This window comes from Theropithecus gelada, chromosome 4 (assembly GCF_003255815.1).
Source record: "Theropithecus gelada isolate Dixy chromosome 4, Tgel_1.0, whole genome shotgun sequence".
Taxonomy (NCBI): Eukaryota; Metazoa; Chordata; class Mammalia; order Primates; family Cercopithecidae; genus Theropithecus; species Theropithecus gelada.
Window position 1 is genome coordinate 55748073 of NC_037671.1, and position 10015 is coordinate 55758087.

Sequence of the window (10015 nt, forward strand, 5' to 3'; positions counted from 1 at the left end):
TTCTGCATGGGTCTTTAACATTTTTAGAGCTTGAGGTGCTAATCAGGTGCAGGCAGCGTTAATCTGCTTCCCCTAACCAGCCCCCAGCTGGGGTCTCTTCTCTGTCAATACTTCTGTAGGTGCTAATCTGTGACATCAAAAAGAATCTATAATTAATTTATTACTCTATTGGGCTTTTAACTTATTTTCATTCTCAAAGATAGCCTTCCATTAACAGATGAAATAAAGCATTGAATAAAGAACTCTTTTCTTTCTAAAGCATTATTACTTCATTTTATTTCATTATATTAAAATGCATTACGATAGAATCAGATTATTGTCATTCATTACAATTTCTTTGCATATTCATTGGATATTCGCATATTCATTGGATGCTAAATATTTCCATTCCTAGAGTCAAGTCAGTGTCACAGAAAACTGTATCTAGCTACTTTTCATAGCACACGATTATCATATCCTTGATTTCACTGTCACATTTTGGGTACTGCGAAGTGGACACTGGGTGTTTAGGACATGGGTTTAGGCCCAATTCTGCCATTGGCTGTGTGACCTTGGATGGCCACTTAATTTCTCTGGCCTCCAGCTTCCACTTTTATAAAATGAGGCTGTAGGACTAGATACACCACATTCTCTAATATTCTATATGTATCTCCTCTCTGCATTTGACCCTCTGTGACCTGGGTCAACTGAGTACACAGTAGGGTCAAGGTATCAGTATTAGTCTGCCCTCCTTTCTTACTTTCTCTTTCTTAATTGTCCTTATCATTTAAAAAAAAGTCATACCACTAATTCACTTTGAATCTTACTATGGCATTTTGTCCTGGGTCATAAAAACCTCTAGGTTACCAACAATGGGACACTTCGAAAAGTTGATGTTGGAGCAGTTTTCTTTAGAAAAGGCACTATAAGCATGCCACGTATCTTTCCCTATGTATTTCTGTTAGTGGAGTACCATTAAACATAGGGTCTTCCAGCCCATATTCAAATTTTCCGATTTCCTATAGAGCATACAGAGCATTGGAGCAGTGGATATGAGATAATTTTCATTTAATGACCTTCCTTCTTTATCCATTTATACTGTGAAAGAATGAATTTCTCCTAATGGAGTGTCCAGTGACAGCAGAGCAGATGCTGGAGGAGGTGCTGAGGGAGGCAGCCCCTTGTCTTCCCCAGGGGAGAAACTGTGTCTGTTAGTCATAGGATTACAATACAGAGATGGTCAGCTTGAGGACACATATTAAAAAGTCAGGTCAAAATGATAAATGAAGTCGGATTTTTCTTTTTTCTGACAAAATGTCTGATTTGGTGAGTTGACCTGGCAACCACTGGCTTTCTGTATTGGTTTGCTAGGGCTGCTGTAACAAAGTCCCACAGACTGGGTGGCAGACAACAGAAACTTATTTCTCACAGTCTGAAGGCTGGAAGTCCAAGTTCAAGGTGTCGGCAGGTTTAGCTTCTTCTGAGGCCCCTCTCCTTGACTTGCAGATGGCCACCTCTTTGCTGTGTCCTCACTCACACAGCCCCTTTTCTATGTGGATGTACCTGGTGTCTTTGTGTTTTCTCTTCTTATAAGGACTCCAGTCAGACTGTGTTAGGGACCTGCCCTAATGGCCTTGTTTTAACTTAATCACCTCTTTAAAGGCCCTGTCTCCAAATGTAGTCACATTCTGAGGTATGGGGCATTGGGGGTTCAACAGGAATTTTGGGAAATTACAATTTTATTTTTATTTTTTCTTTTAGCCTAGAAAATTTCTTTAGCATTTCTTATAGTGTAGGTCTCCTGACAACAAATTCTTTCATCTTTCATTTCTTTGAAAATGTCTTTATTCTCCTTTTGCAATGGTAATTTTTTTGAACTTACAGTTTTGGGTTGATAGGTTATTTTTCTTTCTTGTGGCACTTTATTTATTTATTTATTTATTTATTTATGACAGAGTTTCACTCTGCCACCCAGGCTGGAATGCAAAAGCGTGGTCTCAGCTCACTGCAACCTCTGCCTCCTGGGTTCAAGCGATTCCCCTGCCTCAGCCTCCTGAGTAGCTGGTACTACAGGCGCATGCCACCACACCTGGCTAATTTTTGTATTTTTAGTAGAGACAGAGTTTCACCATGTTGGCCAGGCTGGTCTTGAACTCCTGACCTCATGATCTGTCTACCTCTGCCTCCCAAAGTGCTGGGATTACAGGTGTGAGTCACTGTGACTGGCCTCTTGTGGCACTTTAAAAGCTCATTTTCTGACTGCTTTTCACCATTGTTTTCACTGAGGAGTCAGTTTGAGTATGTATGATGGTTCCCCTGAACGTAATGCATCTTTTCCTTTGGCATCTCTTAAGATTTTTCTCTTCCTCTGTGTAAGGCCTTTCTTGTATTGCTATAAAGAAATACCTGAGACTGGGTAATTTATAAAGAAAAGGGGTTTAATTGGCTCAAAGTTCTGCAGGCTTTGCAGGAAGCATGGTGCTGGTATCTGCTTGGCTTCTGGAGATGTCTCAGGAAGCTTACAATCATAGTGGAAGATGAAGGGACAGCAGGCACATCACATTGCCAGAGCAGGAGAAAGATGGTGAGGGAAAGTGCCACACACTTTTAAATGACTGGATCTTGTTAGTATTCACTGTTGCAAAGAAGCACCTAGCCATGAGGAATCCACCCCCATTACCCAAACACCTCTCACCAGGCCCCACCTCCAGCATTGGGAATCACAATTCGACATGAGGTTTGGGCAGGGACAAATATCCAAACTATATCATCATCTTGGGTTTTCTGCATTTTGGCTATGAAATGTCTATGTATGTTTTTCATAGTGTTACATTGCATGGACTTCACTGAGCTTCTTGGAGCTGTTAAACTAAATTTGGGAAAATGTCATTCTCCTTTCCTTCAAATCTTTTTTTATCCTCTGTTTTCCTTCTCTTCTCCTTCTGGCACTCCTAGTATACATATGTTAGAGCATTCAGTATTGTTGCACAGGTCCCCAAAACTCTATTCATTAGCAATTTTTTTTCTCTTGTTCTTCAGATTGGATGATGTTTTAGTCTATTTCAGCTGCTACACTGTAACAAAATACCTTAGACTAGGTAATTTACAAACAATGGAAATGTGCTGCTCCCAGTCTGGAAGCTGGGAAGTCCAAGATCAAGGCGCCAGCAGATTTGGTGTCTGGAGAGGGCCCCATTCCTCATAGATATTGCCTTCCAGCTGCATCTTCAAGCCTCTTTTATGAGGGCACAAATCTCACTGATGAAGACAGAGCCTTCATGACCTCCCATAGGCCTCACTTCTTAATACCATCACATTGAGGATTAGATTTCAACACATAAATTATGGAGGGACACAAACATTTAGGTCATAGCAGACGATTTCTTTTGATTTGTCTTCAAGATCACTGACTTTTCTTATGCAATCTCTAGTTTACTGTTAAGCCATTTAATGGATATTTTATTTCAGAAAATGTAAATTTCAGTTACAGAATTTCCATTTGGTTATTTTTTATAATTTTTATTTCTATACTGAGATTTCCCACCTGTTTACTGTATTTATCTTTTCTGTTAAGTCCTTAAACATATTTACAATGGCTATTTTTATGTCCTTCTCTGCCAACTCTAGCATTTAGGTCACCCTAGAATCCATAAATAAAGCTTCATGGGAACACAACTATGCTAACTTATTTATGTGTTGTCTGTGGCTGTTTTCATGTTTCTCAGTGAGATAATGGAGTGGTTGTGAAAGTGATCATATTACTTGCAAGCCTAAAATACTGTCTGACCTTGTAAGAAAAATTTTGTCAACCTCTGCTCTAAAGAATGCCCCCACACTCGAGGGTGCAATCCTTCTTGTTCTATGACTTCCCTACAGTCTCAGAAAGTACCCAAAGTGCCTAGTTAGCTCTCCCACTCAGGCTAGGCTGTAAATCCAAAGTCTCCCAGCACTCAGCTGTCGCTGCTACCTCCCTTCAGCAGTCAACTCTGCAGCAGCCTCTCTCTGCTGGGCTTGTGTAGTTTTGCCCTGCACATGTGCAGCCCTGCCCTCAGCCAAGGATCTGTGGGGAACTCCCACTTAGACTTCTAGGAGCTCATCTTTGCAACTCCCTCCTTTGCAGGGCACCATGCCCTGCAAATTCCAAACTTTCAGCATCCCTGAACTTCAGTCTCTTCCTCTTCAGCTCAGGAAGACTGCTGTGCTGGGTTTGGGCTCCACTTCGTGGCCTCTATTGTTCAAAAAGTTGCCCCCAAACCTGGGGCAAATATACGGCTCACTTCATAGGTTTCCTTTCTCTGAAGGAACACAGTTCTATGCTGCCTGGGGTCCAATATCTGAAAATAGCTGTCATTTAGTTTGTCATTTAAAAATCCTGAATTACGGTAAGGGAAAGCATAGTCATAACTGAAATGGTGTAAAGACTTTAAGTCTACCTAATATCTATTTTTTTCTTTTTTGCTAATTGGGCTATTCCTCTTTTCATTTGTGTCCTTTAATTTTGTTTATGGAAAACAATTGTGACGACCACACTCTTCTGTAGTTATAGGAAATTTCACACCCATTACAACATTATGCATTTATATTATCCTTATAAAATTACCGCTACTAAACTCAAAGCTAATAGCACTATTTTCTTACACTAAAACAATATTTTTAGAATTAGAAAAAAATGATCTGAAAACCATCTGTCGATATCATATGTATTTAGTTCTTATTATATTGCTGCATCCCCTTGTCAGTTGATGCCAGGCGGAGTATTTGTTAAGGGTCCCTAAATTTAAAATTTGGGGAACTGGAGGCAGAATATGCTTACAGAAGGCAATGCATATTATGTTGATTGGTGAAAATACCAACCTGCATGGCTAAATTTCTGTGGCCCAAAGAAACTTGAAATTAGCAGATTAATTTGAACTATCTCTCAAAATGTTAGGTTTCCTTCCTTCCTTCCTTCCTTCCTTCCTTCCTTCCTTCCTTCCTTCCTTCCTTCCTTCCTTCCTTCCTTCCTCTCTCTCTCTCTCTCTCTCTTTCTTTCTTTCGATGGCGTCTCGCTCTGTTGCCCAGGCTGAAGTGCAGTGGTGTGATCTTGGCTGACTGCCACCCCCGCCTCCCGGGTTCAAGCGATCCTCCTGCCTCAGCCTCCTGAGTAACTGGGATTACAGCCATGCACCACCATGCCTAACTAATTTTTGTATTTTTAGTGGAGACAGGGTTTGCCATGTTGGCCAGGTTTGTCTCGAACTCCTGACCTCCAGTGATCTGCCTGCCTTGGCTTCCCAAAGTGCTGGGATTACAGGTGTGATCCACCACTCCCAGGCTTTAAATTGTAATTAGAAGGTTGACACTCTGACAGACCTAATTATCCTAAACATTCCCAATACAGCAAACACTAAATTTTGTACATATTGTCTAGTCTCCATAGAGAAATATTATAACTTTAATTATCTTGAGCATTTTTAACCTTGGTTTTGAATTTGACTGGAACTGAAAGGTTCTTACCCATAAAGGAAGAAATTTCATTGTTTCACACAATGTGGAGGTTACTGTCTCTACTTGCCTGAAGTTGCATAATGACTGGCAATTTCAGCCAGGAGGCTTACTGTTTTCTTTCTGACAACCTTGATGGGACACACAAAACCTGATTCTTGCACCTTTGCCATGAACTTCATGATTTCCAGAGATTGGTAACCACTTAGCCCCACAAACTTCTAATTCTCTACACAGACTATCTCTTTCCTCGACTCTTGTGGTTTGTAAATAAAAGTCTTTTACCATACAACTCTGAAGCACTTCAAATTTTACGGTACCCCTTAGGGCTCTAATGCCTTTAGAGATGGGACCAAATTGAAATTTTGGAAATCTCTCTTGCCTTTGTAGACTAGTTGATCATACTTCCCAAGTCACACTTCTGATACACCTGTGAGGGATTACTGCTTTGTGCTGCACTAGATGACCTGAAAGGTTTTCTAACCCTAGATAAAGCAAGTCTGCGATTCTCATGGATCAATTTTATTTGTTTATTGGAACCAGGCATCCAGAGGTTCCTCATTTTGTCTGTGTAACAGATGTCTTTCAAGAAATCTGTCTTTCGGCCAGGCATAGTGGCTCACGCCTGTAATCCTAGCACTTTGGGAGGCTGAGGTGGGCGGATCACCTGAGGTTGGGAGTTCGAGACCAGCCTGATCAACATAGAGAAACCCTGTCTCCACTAAAAATATAAAATTAGCTGAGCATGATGGTGCATGCCTGTAATCCCAGCTACTCGGGAGGCTAAGGCAGGAGAATTGCTTGAACCAGGGAGACAAGGTTGTGGTGAGCCGAGGTCACACCATTGCACTTTAGCCTGGGCAACAAGAGTGTAACATCATCTAAAAAAAAAAAAAAAAAAGAAACCTGTTCTCTCTCTTCTTTCTATTACACACAATGAATGACTTCCTACTTCTGTGCTGGGCATCATTCTAGAAATAAAAAGGTAAGTAATATAGACACAGGTAGTGAATACATACACATTAATAATGTTTTAAAACTTAAAAAATTGATATAAACTTTCATATCACAAATGTACAAATCTTAAGTATAAGTTCAATGAATAACTTGAGTGAGCTTAAGTGTAAGCTCAAACAATAACTTAATAGTTTTCATAAGTGCTAGAAATCTTATTCAGCAATAATTGAGATTTTTACCAATGAATATAATATCCCAAATAAAATAAATGGGCTTTGGTTTGAATTGTCAGTTTGAAGACCATTACTCAGATATTTGAAAGCTGTTAGTTTGGGGCGAGGTCATCACACCATGGCCTGTGGGACTAGGTGCTAATAATGGTTTTTACATTTTTGAAAGGTTTAAGACAAAAACAGAAGAAGAAAAAGGGGAAGGAGAAAGAGAAGGAACAGAGACTATATGTGGACTTCAATGTTGAAACATATTTATTATCTTGTTTCTTATGGAAAAAATTTGCTAACCCTGGAGCTACAGAGTAAAAGTCAACTGGAAGCCAAGACAGTGATTTCTTTTCTTTGTTCTTTAGTTTAGTAAGCCAGATGTGTCAACAGGTTCTTTTTGGCTGGCATTAACATGTTGCTCAATAAAAAAAGGGCTTACATTTTTACTAACTTATGTTAGCCCCACCTAATGAAATTAAATACAAGGAATAGTTTGCTGAAACACTGTGTGCCAGAACCATTAAGTCAGGACAGTCTGAGGTTGTTGACCTCAATTTTGATATGAACTGGATTTTTTAGGCACATAGGAATAGTTATGGCTATATTTAACTATTTTCATGGCCATGGTGTATGTTTTGAAGACTTTCCCACAGATATTGTCATTATCTACTGGCTGGAGCCTTTAGAACAGATGGGGGAAGGGGAGAAAGCAGGGAATGGATACTTGGGGTTGTGATTTAGCAATTTCTAATCATATACCTTATTCTCTCTCTCTTTGTTTTTTTTTTTTTTTTTTTGAGACTAGGTCTCACTGTGTCACTCAGGCTGGAGTGTAGTGGTGCGATCCTGGCTCATCACAACCACCACCTCCTGAGCTCAAGTGATTCTCCCATCTCAGCCTCCCAAGTAGTTGGGACCACAGGTGCACGTGCCACCACACCTGACTAATTTTTGTATTTTTTGTAGAGACGGGGTTTCGCATGTTGCCCAGTCTAGTCTCGAACTCCTGGACTTAAGAGATTCACCTGCCTTGGCCTCCCAAAGTGCTGGGATTACTGACGCGAGCCACTGCCCCCAGTCATACACCCTATTCTTCCTTCTCTCTCCAAATACTCGACATGCCTTTTCCTCAAGTTGACCCCAACTTGGACTTTGCCTCAGCGCTCAATATCTTACTCTCCAGAAGGGAATTCTACCTCAAATCAGGCCCATGGGGCTAGCATTTGTCTGACAATTGGATAAGGGGCAGCAAGGGAGTTTTTCGGTAGTTTTGATGTCACATTTGTTGTTATAGTTTGGGCTGGTCTGTGTGGTTAGATGGACTATGGTTATTAACAGAGAGAGAAAGCTAGAAATAACTAAGAGAGTGTTTGAGCCGTAGTAAAATCGGTGGATCTTAGGGAAAGTTTGTCCTGAAAAGGGAGTTTGAGTTAACTCAGGAAACTTGGACAAAAGTTACACAAACGGAACAAAGATGGCTGGGGTTAGAGATAGTTTGCCAAGAAATAAAGTACCACAGTTGCAGTCCTCAGTGAGCTTCCAATTGAGTATGGTAGATAGAAAAGATAGAGATAGAGGTCAGAGATGTTACTAAACTTCTTACATTGCACAGGACAGCCTCATGTGCAAATAATTTTTAGGCCCCAAATGGCAAGGGTGCTGAGATTGAGAAACAGCATTTGGGAGGATCAGCATTCGGGAAGGCCCCTTTCTCCTCTCCTGCCAAGCAGGCTAGAATTGGAGGCAGTCCAGAAATGGGAAGAACGGCAGTGTGACAGGAGGCTAGTCCGTGAGATGGAGCTGAGAAGGACCTGGTCACACAGCGGGGCTACGGAGTCCATCATAATAAGGAGACCTCGGATTTTATTGCAAATTCTCCGTGAGTTTGTTCATTCATCCATTTCAAATGTAGAGATTCAATCAAGTTCCTATTTTCCAGGAAGTTCCAGGCAGTTTAACTACAAATAAGGGGAAGTCTTAAGTAAAGCACTGCAATAGCGCTTTCCTTACTTGCTTGTGGATTCTATAGCAGAAAAGCACCTCGTAGTTTTAGGTATAAATTAACCAGCCTAAATATTGTCTACTAACTTTCTTACATCTTTGAGACTTTTCAAATACTGCACTCGTCACTTTGACCTCTCTCACATGTGCCATAGTATCTTGCTGAGCTCACTCACTTCCTATAGATAAAAATGACTGAGTCATTTTTAATGGTCCATATGGTTAATTATTTCATAATTATTTAAATTGGCCTAATTAATTACTTATTTAGCAATTAGTTGGTTATTATGTCACAAATACCCAGAATCATGCATCCTTATGGGAATTTCCTTAAGTTTTTCTAGACTAAATAGGACCAAACAGGTAAAGAAAAATTGTTTTGTTTTGTTTTGAGACAGAGTCTTCCTCTGTCACCCAGGATGGAATGCAGTGGTATGATCTCAGCTCACTTCAACCTCTGCCTCCTGGGTTCAAGCGATTCTCATGTCTCAGCCACTTGAGTAGCTGGGATTATAGGCATGTGCCACCATGCCCGCCTAATTTTTGTATTTTTAGTAGAGACGGGGGTTCCGCTATGTTGACCAGGCTGGTCTCGAACTCCTGACTTCAAGTCATTTGCCTGCCTTGGCCTCCCAAACTGTTGGGATTACAGGCATAAGTCACTGTGGCCAGCCAGAAAGAATTTTTTTTTTATACAAATGAATCAGCTTTTGAATGTAAGTTTTCTGACCTATTAAACTGACATTTAACAAAGGGAATAGTTTCTTCACTTTTCCAGTATTGTTGTAATTCAGACCCAAGGTTGAAGATCCTAATTGCTTCATGAAAAGAAAATATAAAGAAAAAAAAGATATAACCTCCTTTATTTTGTCAATGGTACATTTGTAAGCTAGCCAGAAATAGTAATTTGGTTAAAATAAAAAAAAATACCTATGAAGGCTCTGTAAATAAATAGACATGACTAACTAAGAATGCAACAGAAATGTCAATTAATGTGTTCCCTCTTTCAATCACTTTGACCCAGGGGTTGCAAACAAGCCAATGATTCTTAGCCCTGGCTGCATTTTAGTGAAACTTTCTCTGACAAATCTTTCCTACTTTGCTGGAAACTCTGTGCCAGGAGTTGTTTCTTTCTTTTTTGATGACTTTAAGCTCATTTTGTGGCCCTTCAAGTACGTATCCAATGTTGGGATAGGTGGATGGATGAATGGATGGGGGAATGGAATACACGATTTTGAGTTGTTCTGTCCTTTATTTGATTTGTTTGTTAATTTGAAGAACAAAGCATGATGGCCTCTCGTTAGCTGGGCAATTTCCCACATTTTAGCTGGCTGACACAGTTCTTCCAATAACTTCTTGGTACCCCGTGGAGC